Source organism: Mus musculus, chromosome 10 (assembly GCF_000001635.26).
Source record: "Mus musculus strain C57BL/6J chromosome 10, GRCm38.p6 C57BL/6J".
NCBI lineage: Eukaryota > Metazoa > Chordata > Mammalia > Rodentia > Muridae > Mus > Mus musculus.
In genome coordinates, this window is record NC_000076.6 from 4,893,691 (window position 1) to 4,909,924 (window position 16,234).

Genomic DNA, 16,234 nt, shown 5'->3' on the forward strand with positions numbered 1-16,234 from the left:
GAATTGTGCTCAGATGTGCTTCCAGCCAAGTGAACAGGACTGTGCACAGACAGCAGGGATGAACAGGTGGAGGAAGGAGGAGGGACTAAAAGCTTGAGAGACTGGTCAAAATCCCCCCTCAAATACACTCCTGGGCTAGGAAGAATCAGATACTAGGAGGTTGCTGGGTGAGCAGTCTACCCATTTGGTGCTCCAGTTTCAGCAAGACACTGTCAAAAATTGCACTCGCGCGTGTGTGCGCGCACGCGCGCGTGCACACATACACACACACACACACACACGCACACACATACACGCACACACATACACGCACACACACACACACACACACACGAGAGAGGTTGTATTTACACATGAGGAAAAAAAGTAAAATAGACTCTTTGGAATCTCATTTACTTTACAACTCTAGGCCCCTGGAAGACACCTGGATTTGAAGATTTCCATTCAGTCAGCTCTGTGGACTGTATCTATTGCTTTGTTTCAGTTAAACTGTCCCCAAGGATTAAACAGACAAACCAACCAGAAAATTAAAATCAAACAACCAAAATCTTGCTAATAAGAATGAACTGGCACCACCAGAGAGATTAGAGAAATCCTCTAGACTGTGCTGTGCAAGACTATGCTCCTTGTTTTAAGCCATTCAGCGAAGGGTTTTTCCTGCCATCATTGATGATGCTTTTGTCTCTTTATCAGGTTTTCAGCAATAGGAGTTGTTTCTTAAAATCCAGCCTGCATGGGTGTTTTTCCCCCTCATGGCTGTCTTTGTCAAGGCTACTTCCCATTTATCACAAAATTTCCTTTGTCTTTGGAGAAACACAGGTTAAGGCAAAATCAGAGACGTTTCATAGAAAGCTGGGCTAACCATTCAAACCCAAGTATGAAGACATAGCATATCTAAGCAGGATTTAATTTGAGAGCCAAAATACTAGAAATAACAAACTTGGTAATCAGTTTTGGCACTTGAACCCGGGCTGAAATCAACCGCAATGGCACCTTTGCACAACTTTTCACACAAAGTGATTTTAACCTCTGTCATTATACGCTCGCCCCGTCTCCATAGAAAGCTCAGCCCCAGTCCTCGTGGCCCCCCACGGGCTGTGTAATTTGTGCACTGGGGAATTATTATTTGTGAGTGCTGTTCTGTCCTTCTGCTCCTTTGTCTCAGAGCTCGAGATGCCTATTTTCTTAATAAGAGGCTTCTTTTCACATAGTCATACTCTGTCTTGGCATGGCCCCTCTTTCCTTGAAGCAGACGCACAGAGCAAAATCCCAGACGATTTTTAACAAAGCACTTGATTTTCCCTTCTCTTCTGAATGTTACCTAACTCAAGCTCACCATGCAAGAAATCCCTGGAACAACTTTAGAGGAAACGGGCCATGAAGCTTGATTTAAGGGCTGGTCTCTTGTGTAATTTTGCCCAAGTAGTTTAATAACATCTGCCCTTAGCTTTATTGTCACTAAGATGCCATTAGACTCCAACCACATGAGGGACATGATGTGATGTAGCATACCATGTATGTATACATATTATCACATAAAGTACTAAATAAATGGAACACATCACTCCGTGTCAGCTCATGTGACACTGCTCATGGTGACGAGGTTGCTCTGTTCTTGTTTTCTACATCGGTAGGATGAACATGCAGGTCTTGTGCTTAGGGAATCCATTGTTGAAAGGGAGAATCTCCTACAGGAAAGGGTCTTCTGCAGGGTTACCGGGATGGAATGAGCTTCAGATAGAATAAAGCAACAGTAACCAGAGCTGGCGCAACTCTTTGCCCTCAGGCATTAGAAATACGTTCATTTTCTTGGTCAAGTTCTTTCGGGAAGAGAAAGTTGAAGACTTTTATTGCTGCTGATGCACAGTGGCATGGATTTAGAACAGGGCCAGGGCTGAGGTGAAATGCATAAAGTGTGACACCCTAGTATTGGACAAAAAAAAAAAATAAGACAAGAGAGACTATATTCAAGACAGTTTTAAATTCAGCCTTTTATAAATCACATTCATGCAAACATCTACGATGATAAAACTTTAAAGCAAGACCTTGCATTTTTCATATGTTCTAACATAACATTGTTTAAGGGAGAATAGCACTAGCTGGTCTCCTCTCTTCATAGAGCCATTTATATTCATTTCAAGTTCTCCTTTTCCATGCCTGGGGGTTCCTCAGAAACATTGATCTGTATTGGTGAGGTTATAGAGACAAGTCAGCAAAGTGTGCCTTATTATAAATTGGGGTTATAAAATGTGATTAAATGGGAAAATGCGCAGCATTTTGTAGACCAAATACCTGTTAAAATATATTTTTGAAATCCATGGAGAATTGTGCCTAAGACTCCAAAACATTTGAAGGGTATTTACTTTTCATGTTTAATGAAAAAGTGACATGTTCCTTTCTAACATACTCTTTTTAGCATCTTTGCCAATAGAAATCACAATGGGACAGTTCTCACAGTAGCAAGCATTTCAGTTTGCCTCTGAAGTCCTTTCTGGAATTTGTTATATGCCAATGGTGACAGCACTTTTAAAAATTTGTCCCTTTTGCATGTTTTTATTATTTTAATACAGTTTTGTATCTGAGTGCTAATTATTAAAAGCATACTAATAGCTTTTAAGTATTTGTTGCCTTGTTTGTAGGAATTTTCATTAAGATCTATCTATCTCTATCTATCTATCTATCTATCTATCTATCTATCTATCTATCTATCTATCTATCTATGTCTCTGTCTATCTGTCTGTCTATCCATCTATCTACCTATCAATCTATCTCCATCTCCACACCTGTCTATGTATAATTTATTTATATCAACATCTGTACATCTTATTGATCATCTACCATTTTTTCTTCAAATAGAAAAATGTTTGCAGTTATCTCTTTTGCTCATTGTTTGGGATCAATTGAGCTAAAAACCTAATACAGTGGTAAAGGTTCATTTCCATTTATATGAGCTCTCAGAAATGTATCATCATATTCCATTTCTCGGACAGTCAAGTCATATACATTGTTCAGTTCTTTCACCAACATATCATGCAAAATAATAGCTGTGGGTGATAAAGGTGCTTTCTAAAAGATCCCGTGGCTGCTTGCTCAAGCACTGCCTCAATGAGGAGTGAACCCCTGCCCCTCCTTGCTGCCCATTTAGCTTCATGCCCCTTGATTCTGTTAAAGAGCTGCTCAGTGGAAATTTAATATGGATGTTTTATTTAATTATTACTTCCTCTGGCTTCTGGCCAATTAAAGTCCAAGAACATAAAGTTTAAGACCTATTGAGAATATACAAAAGTATACTCTCTATCTCAGTTATAAATATTTTCTAGTTTGTAAAATAATTTATAGATATATGTTGTAAACCAAAACCAATGTTACTTGATTTGAGTTTAATAAATATATTTATGATTACAGCATATTTGCTTTTCATTATCATTGTTTTCTTCTACCTTTCTCTAGAATGAACTTCAAACAAAGCAAATACTAGTATTATTTGCCTCTAAGTATTGTCACTAGTACTGTTTTGCCCTCTAAACCTAAAAAGCAAACAACTTCAAAACCATCACAAAATGATAATAATTAAAAGTATTGCTGGCTTAAATTGTTTTTTTCACAGAAGCAAAAAGCACCCAATGATAAACACAAGATTAAACTTCACCATAAGTATTGTTCTGAAATTGAGATAATCTCTCAGGCATAGGTAAGCCGGGCAAGGGGCTGGATAGTCACAATACTGGCACCGCTATTTACTGCTTACATTTGATTAATTTCTCTCATGTCTTTAAGTCAAGATTTCCTGCATAGAAGCACTGTTTCGGTTGGTCTTAATGTACTTTCACACCATGTGACAATGACAGTCGGAAGCTGTATTCTCTCTGTTATGATTATTATCCACCATGTTTTGCATTTCTTTGGTAAGGGTGGGGTGATGATCATGTACTCAGCAACCAAACTCTCTTCTCTGGTACCGCACTGTCCTCTTGCACAGCTGAAATCTTATTGCTCATGTTGAGGATGAGTACACAGGCAGCTCAGCTGGGACACAGCTCTTACCACATATCCTGGATTGAACAAAGCTCCATGTGGTTTCTTTGAAAAGTTATTCCAGGGATGTTTCAGCTTCAGATTTGGAGATAAATTTTTCTACAGAGGACATCAAGTACCAATAAGTTTGTATGTTGGAGAGCTGTTCTTAAATTACTCCAGTTCCGGATTTTACATTATATATGGTAAATTGTCATCTTTGCATCTTTAATTTGCCAGCTGGATTCCTTTCCATAGTCAGAAGTGCATTCTTTACCATGTAGGCTAACTGCACGTCCGTCCACACAACCATGCTTTGTGGGTTCTTGAGTCATAACTGTGGTGTTAGCCGAATGACACTAAATCACATCTATACTGTCACTAAATAAAAACTTAATAAAAGTCTGGCAGTTTAAAGATCTTCTGAGAGGTGCTGAAGATCATCATTAGCTGTTAACAGTACTGTGTTTTTAACTTATTAGTGTAATCTCTTTGGGGAATATTCTCTCTCTCTCTCTCTCTCTCTCTCTCTCTCTCTCTCTCTGTGTGTGTGTGTGTGTGTGTGTGTGTGTGTGTATGTGTATGTGTGTGTGTGTGTGTCTGTGTACAGAGGGAGAAAGAAAAAAACACATATGCACATCATCTTTTAAAAAGAAAGTTAGCTGTCCTAGCAAAACTTCCAAATGTAAGCGATTTATTATAATAAAAAATTATTTATTGCTCACAGAATAGTTCGTTTCTCGGTATTTTATAGAGCTGTAACTGCCTCTGTTCTACATGGTAATTCAGAAAAAACGCAGACCTATTCCTTCTTCAGTGACACTGTTTTGTGAAGCCCTGTGTTTCTAGCTTGAGGAACAAGAAGTTCAAGGTTGAATCCTTCTTGATAACTTTGGCCTTGACCATCACATTTTTCTGTTCTCATTCAGTTGAGAAGACCTTGGTCATGATGGGTCATAGATGCAGGCATGGGAGAGATTGAGAAGTGTAGTCCTCGCATATGATACCTACTCCGGTGGAAAATGTAACTCTAAACTACAGGAGTGGTACATGCAAGACCTTTTAAATCCCAGTATTAAAAGCTAAAAGCCAAATGCTATAGAGTCAGATAAGCAAGAGCTCATCTGGATGTCTCATACATGTGGGGTCTTAAGTGGGGGAAGAATGTGTTGGCATGTGTGTGTGTGTGTGTGTGTGTGTGTGTGTTTGTGTGTGTATAGTGATCACATGATGGGAGACGGTGTTATAGTGTGAGATCCTTGCCCTGATTCTTCTTTCCAGAAGGATGTTCATCGCTATAACACCCTTCTCATTTGGCCTCACTTCTTAAAGGTTATGTGACATCTTAGCGCCTTCTCCCTGGGGATTAACTTTCAGCACATTCTCTTAGGATACAAACCCATGCAAACCAGAGATGAGATTATCTATGAACAGAAAAAGTTTTATTGTATACTAAGCATAAATAACCAAGAAGAATTAAGTTCATTTTTCCAATCCACACAAGATTTCTACACCAGAATCCCAAATATTCTGAGTCCAGTTTCCCACCATTCTTAATGCACTACATTTTACATAATCCAATCTCATAGTGAAATATTGTTTTAAAAGTATATGCTGGTAGCATTCTTAGCCCTCCTGCTGGGTAGAGGACAGAGCCGCATTAAGTGAGCACATACCGAAGCTCCCCATTTTCTTTTTGAGGTCCAAACACAATCACATCATTTCTCCCTTCCCTTTCCTCTCTCTAAACCCTTCTGTATGCTCCTCCTTGCTCTTTTCCAAATCCATACCCCCCTTTTTTATTAATGGCTATTACACACATATACTGAGATTCCCCCATCTTGACGTAAGCCATCTCTCTGATGTTTCCACCAACGTGCTTTTAAAATGTCTTGATTTACGACTTCCTTAGTTCTATTACCATAAAAACTCCATAAAACTGTTTCCACTTTGGAACACGATCTTTGGGGAAACCAAAATCTATGTTCCAGGAACATGGTCATTTATTTATTGGCTTCAGAATAGACTCTCTCTTAATCCCTTTGGGACAAAAAGTAAATGTTTTGGCTAGTGAAATAACTCAAAAGATAAAGACACCGTTAGCCAATCCTGATGACCTAGGTTTAATCTCCCACACTCAGGTGTGGGATAGAAGCAGAAGTCGGACTCCCATCAAGCTCTTTTCTGACCTTTAATATCTTCCATGGCAAACACATTCCCCACCCCTTACACACACACACACACACACACACACACACACACACACACACACACACACACAAAGTAAGTAACTGTAATTCAAGGTTAATGTAGACTAAAAAAAGCCCATTTCACATCAATTCTATACTGATAACAAACTAATTTCTGGAATCCTGGTACTTTTGTTTTTCTTTTTTGATGTCAGGTAAGATAGTGCCAGGGGCACAGATCTTGAACCACAATGTACTGCCTTTGAACTTCATTATCTATGTATGAGTTCTCAGGAGGGAACATTTCTTCTGCAGAATTTGGTTTTATGTTCCATTTCTCTTTGGGATTCTGGTTTGAAAATATTTATTGAACAGGATTTTCTAATTTCACCTGCTAGATGCTTCAAGAGAGAAAGCAGTCGAAGGCCTCTGCCCTTGAAGGCCTTGAAATACATAGAGTTGGAGAGAAATAAGTCACAGAACAGGAAGATGGTACTCAAATATTATGAGTTTAGAGAAAGGGAAAAGATCATAAATTAGATGGGAGGAGAACTGCGGAGACAAAGCAGCTCTGAGCTGGTTATGAGTCAAGCCTGTTCGGGTTTGAGCACTGCAGTCAGTCAGGAAACCATCTCAGGAGAGGAAGTGATATGAACAAAAGCTTGTCTTCGTCTGGCCTGCTTCCTGCCTTTCGCTTTTGTTACTATGCAAAATAATGGATTTCTCTGGGGCATTCCCTATATACTCGCTTCGTCCTTATGCTCCTCTATCCCCACTGCAGACACGGCCCTTCCACACCCCCTCTCTCATCTCTCTCCCATTTCTTCAGTACTAATGTCCTTGTGTCACCCAACATAAACCAAAGCCTCCTTGTCTGCCCAGGCCACTCTCTGTGAATGGGTGTAACCATGGCTCTCAATCTATTCCCACCCTTACTTTCTCTGGACGCTGTGAAGACTCATGGCTGCCTTCCCTTTCACCTCTAGTAGGAATAGGTCATTGCCTCCAGGGATTGTCCCCATTATTAAGCTGAATATCCCCAAATTCCTCAACTGCTGTTTTTTTCCTGATATGGTTGTCTTTTTCACCCACCTAGTTGGGAGCACCAAGGAGGAAGCACATTCGGTCTTTTACATTTTTTTTCCATTTTCTATTAGGTATTTAGCTCATTTACATTTCCAATGCTGTACCAAAAGTCCCCCATACCCACCCACCCCCTCCCCTACCCACCCACTCCCCCTTTTTGGCCCTGGCATTCCCCTGTACTGGGGCATATAAAGTTTGCAAGTCCAATGGGCCTCTCTTTGCAGTGATGGCCGGCTAGGCCATCTTTTGATACATATGCAGCTAGAGACAAGAGCTCCAGGGTACTGCTTAGTTCATATTGTTGTTCCACCAATAGGGTTGCAGTTCCCTTTAGTTCCTTGGGTGCTTTCTCTAGTTCCTCCATTGGGGGCCCTGTGGTCCATTCAATAGCTGACTGTGAGCATCCACTTCTGTGTTTACTAGGCCCTGGCATAGTCTCACAAGAGACAGCTGTATCTGGGTCCTTTCAGCAAAATCTTGCTAGTGTATGCAATGGTGTCAGCATATGGAAGCTGATCATGGGATGGATCCCTGGATATGGCAATCACTAGATGGTCCATCCTTTCGTCACACTTCCAAATTTTGTCTCTGTAACTCCTTCCATGGGTGTTTTGTTTCCTATTCTAAGAAGGGGCAAAGTGTCCACACTTTGGTCTTTGTTCTCTTGAGTTTAATGTGTTTAGCAAATTGTATCTTATATCTTGGGTATCCTAAGTTTCTGGGCTAATATCCACTTATCAGTGAGTACATATTGTGAGAGTTCCTTTGTGATAGGGTTACCTCACTCAGGATGATGCCCTCCAGGTCCATCCATTTGCCTAGGAATTTCATAAATTCATTCTTTTTAATAGCTGAGTAGTACTCCATTGTGTAAATATAACACATTTTCTGTGTCCATTCCTCTGTTGAGGGGCATCTGGGTTCTTTCCAGCTTCTGGCTATTATAAATAAGGCTGCTATGAACATAATGGAGAATGTGTCCTTCTTACCGGTTGGGGCATCTTCTGGATATATGCCCAGGAGAGGTATTGCTGGATCTTCCGGTAGGACTATGTCCAATTTTCTGAGGAACCACCAGACTGATTTCCAGAGTGGTTGTACAAGCTTGCAATCCCACCAACAATGGAGGAGCATTCCTCTTTCTCCACATCCTCGCCAGCATCTGCTGTCACCTGAATTTTTCATCTTAGCCATTCTGACTGGTGTGAGGTGGAATCTCAGGGTTGTTTTGATTTGCATTTCCCTGATGATTAAGGATGTTGAACATTTTTTGAGGTGTTTATCAGCCTTTCAGTATTCCTCGGGTGAGAAATCTTTGTTCAGTTCTGATCCCCATTTTTAATAGGGTTATTTGATTTTCTGGAGTCCACCTTCTTGAGTTCTTTATATATATTGGATATTAGTCCCCTATCCGATTTGGGATAGGTAAAGATCCTTTCCCAATCTGTTGGTGGCCTTTTTGTCTTATTGACGGTGTCTTTTGCCTTGCAGAAGCTTTGCAATTTTATGAGGTCCCATTTATCGATTCTCGATCTTACAGCACAAGCCATTGCTGTTCTATTCAGGAATTTTTCCTCTGTGCCCATATCTTCGAGGCTTTTCCCTACTTTCTCCTCTATAAGTTTCAGTGTCTCTGGTTTTATGTGGAGTTCCTTAATCCACTTAGATTTGACCTTAGTACAAGGAGATAGTAATGGATCAATTCGCAATCTTCTACATGATAACAGCCAGTTGTGCCAGCACCATTTGTTGAAAATGCTGTCTTTTTTCCACTGGATGGTTTTAGCTCCCTTGTCAAAGATCAAGTAATCATAGGTGTGTGGGTTCATCTCTGGGTCTTCAATTCTGTTCCATTGGTCTACTTGTCTGTCGCTATACCAGTACCATGCAGTTTTTATCACAATTGCTCTGTAGTACAGCTTTAGGTTGGGCATGGTGATTCCACCAGAGGTTCTTTTATCCTTGAGAAGAGTTTTTGCTATCCTAGGTTTTTTTGTTATTCCAGATGAATCTGCCAATTGCCCTTTCTAATTCATTGAAGAATTGAGTTGGAATTTTGATGGGGATTAGATTGAATCTGTAGATTGCTTTTGGCAAGATAGCCATTTTTACTATATTGTTCCTGCCGATCCATGAGCATGGGAGATCTTTCCATCTTCTGAGATCTTCTTTAATTTCTTTCTTCAGAGACTTGAAGTTCTTGTCATACAGATCTTTCACTTCCTTAGTTAGAGTCACGCCCAGGTATTTTATATTATTTGTGGTTATTAAGAAGGGTGTTGTTTTCCTAATTTCTTTCTCAGCCTGTTTGTCCTTTGTGTAGAGAAAGGCCATTGACTTGTTTGAGTTAATTTTTATATCCAGCTACTTCACTGAAGCTGTTTATCAGGCTTAGGAGTTCTCTGGTGGAATTTTTAGGGTCATGTATATATACTATCATATCATCTGCGAAAAGTGATATTTTGACTTCTTCCTTTCCAATTTTTATCCCCTTGATCTCCTTTTGTTGTCTAATTGCTCTGGCTAGGACTTCAAGTACAATGTTGAATAGGTAGGGCAAGAGTGGACAGCCTTGTCTAGTCCCTGATTTTAGTGGGATTGCTTCCAGCTTCTCACCATTTACTTTGATGCTGGCTACTGGTTTGCTGTAGATTGCTTTTATCATGTTTAGTTATGGGCCTTGAATTCCTGATCTTTCCAAGACTTTTATCATGAATGGGTGTTGGATTTTGTCAAATGCTTTCTCAGCATCTAATGAGATGATCATGTGGTTTTTGTCTTTGAGTTTGTTTATATAATGGATTACGTTGATGGATTTCCATATATTGAACCATCCCTGCATCCCTGGGATGAAACCTACTTGGTCAGGATGGATGATTGTTTTGATGTGTTCTTGGATTCGGTTAGCAAGAACTTTATTGAGGATTTTTGCATCGATATTCATAAGGGATATTGGTCTGAAGTTCTCTATCTTTGTGGGGTCTTTTTGTGGTTTAGGTATCAGAGTAATTGTGGCTTCATAGAATGAGTTGCGTAGAGTACCTTCTGTTTCTATTTTGTGGAATAGTTTGTGAAGAACTGGGATTTGATCTTCTTTGAAGGTCTGATAAAACTCTGCACTAAACCCATCTGGTCCTGGGCTTTTTTTGGTTGGGAGAGCATTAATGACTGCTTTTATTTCTTTTGGGGATATCGGGCTGTTTAGATCATTAACCTGATCTTGATTCAACTTTGGTACCTGGTATCTGTCTAGAAACTTCTCCATTTCATTCAGGTTCTCCAGTTTTGTTGAGTATAGCCTTTTGTAGAAGGATCTGATGGTGTTTTGTATTTCTTCAGGATCTGTTGTTATGTCTCCCTTTTCATTTCTGATTTTGTTAATTAGAATGCTTTCCCTGTGCCCTCTAGTGAGTCTGGCTAAGGGTTTGTCTATCTTGTCTATCTTTCTCAAAGAACCAGCTCCTCGATTGGTTGATTCTCTGAATAGTTCTTCTTGTTTCCACTTGGTTGATTTCGCCCCTGAGTTTGATTATTTCCTGCCCTCTACTCCTCTTGGGTGAATTTGCTTCTTTTTGTTCTAGCGCTTTTAGGTGTGTTGTCAAGCTGCTAATGTATGCTCTCTCTAGTTTCTTTTTGGAGGCACTCAGAGCTATGAGTTTTCCTCTTACAAATGCTTTCATTGTGTCCCATAAGTTTGGGTATGAAGTGGCTTCATTTTCACTGAACTCTAAGAAGTCCTTAATTTCTTTCTTTATTCCTTCCTTTACCAAGGTATCATTGAGAAGACTGTTTTTCAGTTTCCACGTGAATGTTGGCTTTCTATTATTTATTTTGTTATTGAAGATCAACCTTAGTGCATGGTGATCTGCTAGGATGTATAGGACAATTTCAATATTTTTGAATCTGTTGAGGCCTGTTTTGTGACCTATTATGTGGTCAGTTTTGGAGAAGGTACCATGAGGTTCTGAGAAGAAGGTATATCCTTTTGTTTTAGGATAAAATGTTCTGTAGATATCTGTCAGATCCATTTGTTTCATAACTTCTGTTAGTTTCACTGTGTCCCTGTTTAGTTTCTGTTTCCATGATCTGTCCATTGGTGAAAGTGGTGTGTTGAAGTCTCCCACTATTATTGTGTGAGGTGCAATGTGTGCTTTGAGATTTACTAAAGTTTCTTTAATGAATATAGCTGCCCTTTTATTTGGAGCATAGATATTTAGAATTGATAGTTCCTCTTGGAGGATTTTACCTTTGATGAGAATGAAGTGCCCCTCCTTGTCTTTTTTGATGATTTTGGGTTGGAAGTCAATCTTATCAGATATTAGGATGGCTACTCCAGCTTGTTTCTTCATACCATTTGCTTGGAAAATTGTTTTCCAGCCTTTCATTCTGAGGTAGTGTCTATCCTTTTCTCTGAGATGAGTTTCCTGTAAGCAGCAAAATGTTGGGTCTTGTTTGTGTAGCCAGTTTGTTAGTCTATGTCTTTTTATTGGGGAGTTGAGACCATTGATATTAAGAGATATTAAGGAAAAGTAATTGTTGGTTCCTTTTATTTTTGTTGTTAAAGTTGGCATTCTGTTTTTGTGGCTGTCTTCTTTTAGGTTTGTTGAGGGATTACCTTCTTGTTTTTTCTAGGGTGAGTTTCCCGTCCTTGTATTGGTTTTTTTCTGTTATTATCCTTTGAAGGGCTGGATTTGTGGAAAGGTAATGTGTGAATTTGGTTTTGTCGTGGAATACTTTGGTTTCTCCATCTATGGTAATTGAGAGTTTGGCTGGGTATAGTAGCCTTGGCTGGAATTTCTGTTCTCTTAGTGTCTTTATAACATCTGTCCAGGCTCTTCTGGCTTTCATAGTCTCTGGTGAAAAATCTGGTGTAATTCTGATTGGCTTGCCTTCATAAGTTACTTGATGTTTTTCCCTTACTGCTTTTAGTATTCTATCTTTATTTAGTGCATTTGTTGTTCTGATTATTATGTGTCGGGAGGAATTTCTTTTCTGGTCCAGTCTATTTGGAGTTCTGTATGCTTCTTGAATGTTCATGGGCATCTCTTTCTTTAGATTTGGGAAGTTTTCTTCTATAATTTTGTTGAAGATGTTTGCTGGTCCTTTGAGGTGAAAAATCTTCATTCTCATCCACCCCTATTATCTGTAGGTTTGGTCTTCTCATTGTGTCCTGGATTTCCTGGATATTTTGAGTTAGGATCTTTTTGCATTTTCCATTTTCTTTGATTGTTGTGCTGATGTTCTCTATGGAATCTTCTGCACCTGATATTCTCTCTTCCATCTCTTGTATTCTGTTGCTGATGCTTGAATCTATGGTTCCAGATTTCTTTCCTAGCGTTTCTATCTCCAGTGTTGCCTCACTTTGAGTTTTCTTTATTGTGTCTACTTCCCTTTTTAGTTCAAGTATTGTTTTGTTCATTTCCATCACCTGTTTGTATGTGTTTTCCTCTTTTTCTGTAAGGACTTCTACCTGTTTGATTGTGTTTTCCTGTTTTTCTTTAAGGACTTGTAACTCTTTAGCAGTGTTCTCCTGTATTTCTTTAAGTGAGTTATTAAAGTCCTTCTTGATGTCCTCTACCATCACCATGGGATATGCTTTTAAATCTGGGTCTAGGTTTTCGGATGTGTTGGGGTGCCCTGGACTGGGCGAAGTGGGAGTGCTGGGTTCTAATGATGGTGAGTGGTCTTGGTTCCTGTTAGTAAGATTCCTATGTTTACCTTTCACCATCTGGTAATCTCTGGAGTTAGTTGTTATAGTTGACTCTGTTTAGAGATTGTTCTTCTGGTGATTCTGTTACCGTCTATCAGCAGACCTGGGAGACAGACTCTCTCCTCCGAGTTTCAGTGCTCAGAGCACTCTCTGCTGGCAAGCTCTCCTCTTACAGGGAAGGTGCGCAGATATCTTGTGTTTGGACCTCCTCCTGGCTGAAGAAGAAGGCCCAAAACAGGACCTTTCCCAGAAGGTGTCAGCTTCTGTGGAGCACACTCTCACCTGTGCAGACTAATTTCCTAAGTTCGGCGGAGTCCCGGAACCAAGGTGGCACCCGCTGCTCCTGAGGCAGAGGGCTTCCGAGCCAGGCAGACACCTGTCCTCTGGTCAGGACGGTGGCCGGCTGTTATTGTTATGCTCCACAACACATTTTAATCTTGAATAAAATGCACGTAGCACATAGCTTCTACTCTAAACCTTTTAGGTGTGGAGTTGAGCATCTTGGGTATAATCATGCCGCATAGACACTGATGTCACCCATCTGAAGGACCTCAGATTGCAACTCTAAGTCCATTAGACAGTAACTCGCCCTCCTCCATCTCTGGTCACCTCTAATCTACTTTCTGTATCCACGAATCTGACTATTCAAGATAATGGATTTAAATGGAATTATACTGTATAGGTCCTTTTTTTTGCTAGTTTACTTCAATAGCATATGAATCATATGCGCGTTTTCTTTCCTTCTTTATTTTTATTTATATCTTAATTTTTTTACTTATTCACTTTACATCCCACAATACTCTCACCCCTCCTCTTCTCCTCTGAGTGGGTGGGGGGTCCCCTGGGCATCCCCCCCCCCACGCTGGCATAATGTTTTTAAGGCTCATCCTGGTAGCTTACCATATATTGTCACACATTTGGTTTTAATGTTTAAAGGTTTTTATTTATGTGTCTGAGTGTTTGCCTACATAGAATGTATGTGTATTGGGCATGCGTATGTGTGCAGGCCTTGGTGCCTATGGAGGCCAAAAGAAACTATCAGATACCTAGGAGTTGGAGGTGATTGTCAGCTGCCGTGTGAGTGCTGAGATCCAAGCACAGGCTGTCTGAGAACAACAGCAAGTGCGCTAACCACTGGGCAATCTCGCCAGGTGCTCCTCACATGGTTTCCTCAGCCTTTCTCTTTTCTAATAGCTGGCACCATAGGAAGTCACACGAAATCAATATGAAAAGACATAAAGGAAATACAGTTTCATGTTAAATGGACACTCAGAGACATTTTTGGGAACAGAGACACTGTAGCTTAGAGTCTGGAAGACACCTGGAAGAAGTGAGGAAGGCAAGGAAGACAAGGATGGGAAGGGTTGTAGCTCTTGAAGTATCTGCATTCTTCTGTGAAAAACTCTCATCCCTGCTACAAAAATGAGAGGGGTGTTTGGTTGTTTTCTTGTTGTTGTTTTGTTTGGCTGTAATTCATGTGTGAAACTTTGTGTTAGCTCCTCCATTGCTGGGGATGAGAAGAGGAGTGGGAAGGAGGTTAGCATCCAAGCAAGCAGGCGGCATCTTCATTTGTGTCAATATGTTTGATACACGCTGAACGTCATTGAGTATTCACTGTGCCCCAAAGAGAGCATGCTGCACTGTGTGACACTGTGTGACACACATCTCATCCCACTTCTCTCGTTGGGTCAGATCTGGCTCACAGTAAAAATACCTGCATCTTCCTTCTTCCTGTCCACAGCTTTCTGGTTGATGTGCAAAAGTCAAATGACAATGAAGACAAGCCACGGGAAGGATGGCAGAAGGCTGAGGGCAGTGAGGTATTCCTCAGCCTGGCCTAGCTCAGGCTTTCTCACTGCCGCTCTTCCTTCCGCTCTCAGTGATCTCATCTCCACAGGTCCTAACACGCACAGTGCTTACCAATTTACAGTGTGCTTTATTGTTAAGTGACTTGATTGAGCCTTTGAATAGTGTGGAAGGAAGATGAGTGGCTTACACAAGACTGAACAATACCCAGCAGAAAAGCAAGGGCATGCTCTGATGCCATCTCTTAGATCACAGGGCCACTTCATTTTGGAGCCTTTCACGATGAAGCAATACTAGGGATTCAATTACAGATTTTGTTCACTTCTTTATATGGTGATATGATAACGGATGATCTAGAACATTATGTCGTGATTTATGAGCTCCATATGAAGTAATTTATCTATAATCTTCCTGTCAAATGATTGTCACTTTTCCAATAGGGCCACAGAGAAGCAAATGTATTTAAATGTTCATGTTAACAGCAGCTGTCAAGCAAGCAGCAAAAGTAAGAATTTTGGTTTGAGTCCAAATGTTCCTCATGGCACTGTCTATTAAGACCACCGATGCTCACATACCACTTGAGTTTTTTGTTTCCCTATGATGTAAGGAACAAACTTTTGATTGCCTGTGAAGGATACAGACTTCATGACGACCTGCTAGGAGTTCCACATCGACTACCATAAAATCACATTCAAACATCCCAGCAAGGCCTGGAGGTCCTCTCCAACTAGCCTAGATTCTATTCAGGCTAGTATTTCTTTTACCAAACATATACCTCTGCTACCCAGCCCTCAGGATGCTTTTGTGGTTTCTGCTTCTCTTTACCCAAAATGTATCATCCCCCAGTACCTAGACTATTGTCATTCATGTTGTTCTATAATTAAGGTCAGCTCATCTCCCACTTGACACCAGTTCACTTCCTTTCTCAAACATGTGAGCTTGCAGTTGTGCTTAGTCCCAGAACAGGTGCTGAGTCATGTCATGCCGTGTGTTGATAAACTGTGAGGTCATGTCACGTGTCTCTGAATACACAGTCAAGCAATCAAGAGCAGTGAGCATGTGCATAGCAGGTATAACTTTAAAATCCATCTCAATCTATGAAGTACATTAAACCACACTGAATCTCAGCTCTTACCACAGTGCTTGGAATGTAGTGGGCTTTCAACAAATATTTATGGAGGTAGAGAAAGACTTTTGTCATCTTCATTTGATTATGTAAACCTGGAAGTGGCAAAGAAATCTGTTGTTTTGGGTCATTTCAAATGTATGAAGGTCTTCTCTAGAAGGCTTCAAGACCATCTGAAGATGTTATTCCTGTATCCCAGATAACAAGATGGTGCACTAAGAACCTTTTCTCTTCCTAAAGTAGTCTTCCCAGATCAGACCAAACCAAACCAAAGCAAAAAGCACTACAAAATATAACCACTGA

The 16,234-nt window shown here is 40.3% G+C and overlaps 1 protein-coding gene across 10 annotated transcripts in view; it reads left to right on the forward strand.

Moving 5' to 3' along the window:
• Positions 1–16,234, forward strand: part of Esr1 (estrogen receptor 1 (alpha)) — a 393,645-nt gene that overhangs the window by 281,702 nt on the left and 95,709 nt on the right. The gene's annotated exons all lie outside the window — the stretch shown is intronic.